This window comes from Gossypium hirsutum, chromosome A06, assembly GCF_007990345.1.
Source record: "Gossypium hirsutum isolate 1008001.06 chromosome A06, Gossypium_hirsutum_v2.1, whole genome shotgun sequence".
NCBI lineage: Eukaryota > Viridiplantae > Streptophyta > Magnoliopsida > Malvales > Malvaceae > Gossypium > Gossypium hirsutum.
The window spans coordinates 43,881,043-43,886,963 of NC_053429.1; the positions used below are offsets into that span (position 1 = coordinate 43,881,043).

A 5,921-nucleotide genomic window follows, 5' to 3' on the forward strand; every position below is an offset into this window, starting at 1 on the left:
TTTCGAGGAACAATGACTAAAGTTTTGAGTAAGAATTTAAAACAGTTCCTCCAACTTTGTGATACTTTCAAATATAATGGGGTCACTAATGACGTTGTTCGTCTTCGATTGTTCCCCTTTTCATTAATTGATAACGCCTTTTCTTGGTTAGATTTGCAGGCACCAAGATCCATCAGGACATGGGACAAACTTGCAGGAAAGTTCCTACAAAAGTTTTTCCCCATTAGCAAGAGGTCCAACTAAGAAGGGAAATTTATCTGTTCAAACAATTAGAGGGAGAGTTTTCATGAAGCATGGGATCATTTTAAGACGTTGATTTAGAAATGCCCACATCATGGATTGTCTAAGTGGTTACAACTACAAATTTTCTACAATGAAATGGATGTACACATAAGGTCAGGATTAGATGGAGTTGCAGGAGGTGCCTTAATGAATTGAACGTACAAGGATACATATGAATTTATAGAAAATATAGCAGTGAACTTTTTCCAGTGGCCAATTAAACGATATATATATGGCCAAAGATCATCTATAGTGAAAGCTATCCAGGAGGACCATAAATATCAACAGCTAATGGACAGAATCAACCATATAGAGTCTGAGAATAATGCACCATCTATATATGGATATGACAAACCACTCTTCCATTATATAAATAATCCAACTGAGAATGTGAATTACATTAGGAATAGGGGTGGAAACCCTTATTGAAATACTTATAATCCTAGATGGAGAGATCACCCGAATCTAAGATGGGGAGGAAATCAATGAGGAGGTAATAGTTCTAATCAAGTCAAAAACACTAATTATCAATATCCTTATTTACAGAAACATCAAGAAATGGTCAAACCAAATGACCATACTGTATGTGGTCAATGCTTGGATCAGATTGAGAGGGAAATACAGTCAATAAGGGCAAACGTGAAGCAAGTGCAGTCTGAGTGCACCAATTCAACAAAAAAATTAACTAAGCTAGAAGATCATATAAGCCAATTGATGAGTATGATGGGAGATACCAAAAGGAAAGTTGGCACCGACATTCTTAGCAATACTGAAAATAATCCTCAAAAGGAAGAAAAGGAGCATGTAAAAGTAATTACAATACGTCCGGGCAAAATCTTGAGTAGCCCAGAAACTCTTACACAAGAGCAAACAAGAGAGAATGTAGAAGATCTTCAAGAAGAACCCGAAAGGCTGACGAAGAAAGAGCCAGAGGACATAATTGAACCAGTAGCTGAGCCAGATAAAGTAGTTACCAAAAAACCTGCCTACACACAGTACCATTCCTTTCAAGGTTGGAAGAGAAACAAAAATGGGATGAAGACGAGTTTGTAATCTTTTTGAACTTGTTTAAAACATTAAATGTTAACTTGCTTTTAACTGAACAAATTGAAAAAGTCCCTAAATATGCCAAAATTAAAAAAAAAATCATGTCTAGGCGTAGGAAAATGAAGGCATGTGAACAAGTTAATATGAGAACTTCTTGTAGTGCTATTATATCTAGACAGGTTCCCCAAAAGCTGGAAGACTTGGGAAGGTTTACAATTCCCATAACATAGTGTGTAACACCCCCAACCCATTTTCATTGCCAAATTAGGGTTATAGAGCGTTACATTACAAATCAATACATTTGTCATCAAACAGAAACAAAAATATAAAATAAATGATAGCATTCAATAGCTTATAAAAGTTAGGGTAAAAATACAATTACAAGCTTTAAATCGAGCTTGTAGGGCCCTAAAATAGTTTGGGAACAATCTAGGACTAATTTGAATCAAAATAGAAAAATTTGAAAAAATTTGAAAATTTTGGAAACAGGGGTCACACGGCTGTGTGAAATAGCTCAGGTCGTGCGGCATCACAAATGGCCATGTGGCTTCCCCACACGCCCGTGTGGCCAGACCGTGTAACTAACTATGACCGTGTGAAAGTCCTGTACCTAAAATTTATAAGACACATGGCCATGTAGCTAGGCCATGTGGAATAGCCCAGGCCATGTATACCTTAAAAAGTTTTCAAAACAAGACAAACTTTCATCCAACACTTAGGTCCCAAGCCAAATCAAAATCAACCATTTTTATACTTTAAAAACACATTTAAGCAAGCCTAAAACAAGCCAAAACAATCAACTAATAGGTTCTAACCAATATGCCATTCAAAGGCACCTCAACTAAAAACAATTTACTATCACTCCATAGCCTAAGCTTACTTCACGACAACTATAATCATTTCAACCACACATATAAACATGTCTAAAACATGCACTTACATGTCACCCAAAGTGACCAAAATACATTTACGAAGATTTCCAAGTCCACCACAAAACATAATCTCCAAAAGATATGACCAAACCAAGTAGACCAAGTAACATATTCATGACACCTTTTACATATGAGCCTTATACCTGCCAAACACACATCACACACTCATCATTTAGTTACTTCATTCTCAAATTATACCACTTAGTCATATTCCTTCACAAGACACACACAAGATACCAAACTCACCTATTAACACAAGCATATACTACTTATTTCAAAACATATCTATATGCACAAGTATGTTAGGCATAGGCTCAAAACATAACAAACTAACATACAACCCTATACTTGCCATTTATAACCATTAGCCCAACTTATTCAAAAGCTACCAAAATAGTCAATGGATAGTGTGATTGTGCTCCGACGAAGATTCCAACCGATCAAGCCTTTCAATGATTTACAAACAAGGAAACCAATTATATAAGCAACTAGTGCTTAGTAAGCTCGTATAAAGGAAACCTAAACTTACTGAACATATTAAATTAAACAACCAACATACTTTCATCATGTCATATTCCAAACTTCCTTTCCTATACACACCACCTTATAAGGTTAGTAAATATGACATTACATATAAGTTTCAAGTAAATCATGGCATATACGTAATAAGCATTTAGGCTTTATATATCATCCATCACATATATATATCTATTACACACTTTTCTCATTTGAATCGACATAGTTAGTAGATAATGAGTAACATAGCATCTATGAAACATAACATAAATTAAGAAATGAATTCCATGCATATTTCATCCATCACATGATAAATTCTCATCCTTTACATTTCATTTGTGAATATCCATCTTTCCATTTCATATGAACATTAGTAACATTAAGTTTTTATTCATGCCTTTTCATTAACCTTTACTTACCCGTTGAACCGTATAGAATAAGATTGGATACTCGGGAACACCTTTCCATATAACCATAACCTTTTTCAATAATGCTCATACAAGCTGTAAAATAGGCCTGCTCACATGAGCTATGGGTCGTGATGTTAGCTACACGATGCTGCTCACACAAGCTATGGAGAATCTGCAACAAATGCAGGACCTCACCCATCGATAGGACATCCAGGATTAGTACCAGAAACATATAGTCCCTAGTGACATGTCATTTGTATCCTAAGTGTTTACAAGGTTCAAACGGGTCTCTTTCCATATCCTTATCCATGACCTTCATTTTCACATTAGCATTTCAATATTTTTCCATGAAATTCACATTTCTCATACTTAACTTTAATTCCCTTTTCGATATAATATCTCATATAACCATTCATGAAATTTACCTGTTCTTAAATTCATCACTAACTCACTTTAATCATTAAATTCAATTAACCATGTAATACATAATAATCAATTCAGTTGCCTTAATTATTCAATAGTAATTAACAATTTTATCATTAATGAATGATTCAATGTAACACCCCTAACCCGAATCCGATCATCGGATTAAGGCTAAGAGGTATTACCAAACTAAACATTTAATTATCTCATTCACATTGTCAATACACATAAACAGAGATTGAGCTGAAATACATACTGATATTTAAGTTATACACCATTTTCGTATGGCCAAAATATTTACAATTTCAAAACATCGTTACCATCAGCCTAACCTATACATGCCATATCAAGTCCAAAATATAACTGTACCCAAAAAGATCGATAGTGTGATGAACTGCTGACGATCCCTGAGTCGGTGGCCAAAATCAACAATCTATAAAACAGAGAAATAAAGAACAGACTAAGCTTTCGAAGCTTAGTAAGTTTTAACCATCCCAAACAATTAAGACTTATCGAAAATCGAAACATTCATTTAAACAGACTTATTCTCAATTCAAATTGCTTCATGGCCGAATACACATAAACATAATTTATATAGATTCTCAGCACATATTTTCTTTTACTTAAAGTTCATACGATGCATTTAAATCAAATAATCTCATATATTAACAACATTTGACCGAATAGGTCATTGTTTTACTCGTAGATATAACAATCATTCACACTTAAGTATCATTCTTTAATACTAATAATTCACAAAATCATTGACTGAATGTAAATGAGTACATAAAGTAATTTTAACATATAATTCATATACAAATATACCATGACCGATTAAATCATTCTCATATTCGCAAATATAACCATCAATCACATTTATATATATATATTCTTCTTTGATGCTAATGATTCACTTCGAAATCAAATAACCGATGTGTAAGTAATAAGTACCCGGTATAATACCAGCTCGAAGCCTGCGGGACTTTAGCCCGGACATATTTCCAGCATGTAGCCTGCGGACCTTAAGTCCGGTTATAATTCCAGCACATAGCCTGCGGACCTTAAGTTCGGATATAATTCCAGCACATAGCCTGCGGACCTTAAGTCCGGATATACATCACTGAATGTCATGCATACTTATTCACAAGAAAATTCAATCCACATAGCATCTCACAATCATAGTTCATTTATTTCATTCGAATAATAAATAAACATGGGCACCATTCATATAACTTTTGGCTCAATAACATACATAAAAATATATGTCCATTTTACTTTCCAAGCTTAACTTCTAATGTCTATTCGGCTTTAAGCCTTAAACATAAATTATTTGTCACTCAACTATATTCAAATAGAACCAATAGATTGCAGTACAGTTATCATACACATATCAAGGCATTATCAATTACGTACTAAATGTGACTATTCAAAACTTACCTCGGATATACTTGAACGGTTGTGGAAAGACTACTCAATTACTTTCTCCTTTCCCCTATCCAACTTCGACCCTCTTTGCTCTTGAGCTTAAATTCAACAATTTTAAACTAGTCATTTTTTGACTATTCAAGCATTACTTCAAAAATATAATATATATATTCTACTTTCACACATATAGATCATAGTAAGTTTATAAGAAAACATTAAGCAACTCATTAACAAATTTTTATCAATGTTTACCACATAATCACAAATTCACAATAAGCTGTCTTCCTGAGCAACAGTCACTAAATTATTTATAATTGGAGCTACGAAACTCCAAATCAATTGCCGTAAAATTTCACTGAAAATAGACTCATATATATTTTATCCATAAAATTTTAAGAATTTTTAGTTTGGCCAAACAATACCAGATTTTTCTTAAAGTTTTCCCCTGTTTCATTGTTTGACTAATCTGACCACCCTTTACTACGAATCAAATTTCTAATTGTAAAGAAGTCAAAATACGATCTCGTTGATTTCATTTGAAACTAGACTCATTAATATTTAATTACATAATTTATTCAGCTTCTAACTCCACTCCCACAATTTATGGTGATTTTTCAAAATTCACGTTACAGCTGCTGTCCCAAGCAGATTTACTACAATTTACTCTTTCACAACTCTTTGCATTCATATTATTTAAACATGTATGTCACCAATCAATTTCATCACATATATCTATAATTTCACTTAAGCATAACCTCAATACAACACATCTTGCTCAAATCATTATTCAAGTTCAAATTCAGCATTTTCACAAATACACATGCTGATTTCATGCACTCATCTCTAATGTTAATTAAGAAATGCCGAATGTCACCAACTAAATGGC

General features: G+C 33.5%; 1 non-coding gene across 1 annotated transcript; it reads right to left on the bottom strand.

Moving 5' to 3' along the window:
- Positions 1–236: 236 nt before the first annotated feature.
- LOC121231686 (small nucleolar RNA R71) lies at positions 237–341 on the bottom strand. Its single transcript, XR_005929742.1, has one exon. It is a non-coding gene; the product is annotated as a small nucleolar RNA R71 (small nucleolar RNA).
- Positions 342–5,921: the final 5,580 nt, after the last annotated feature.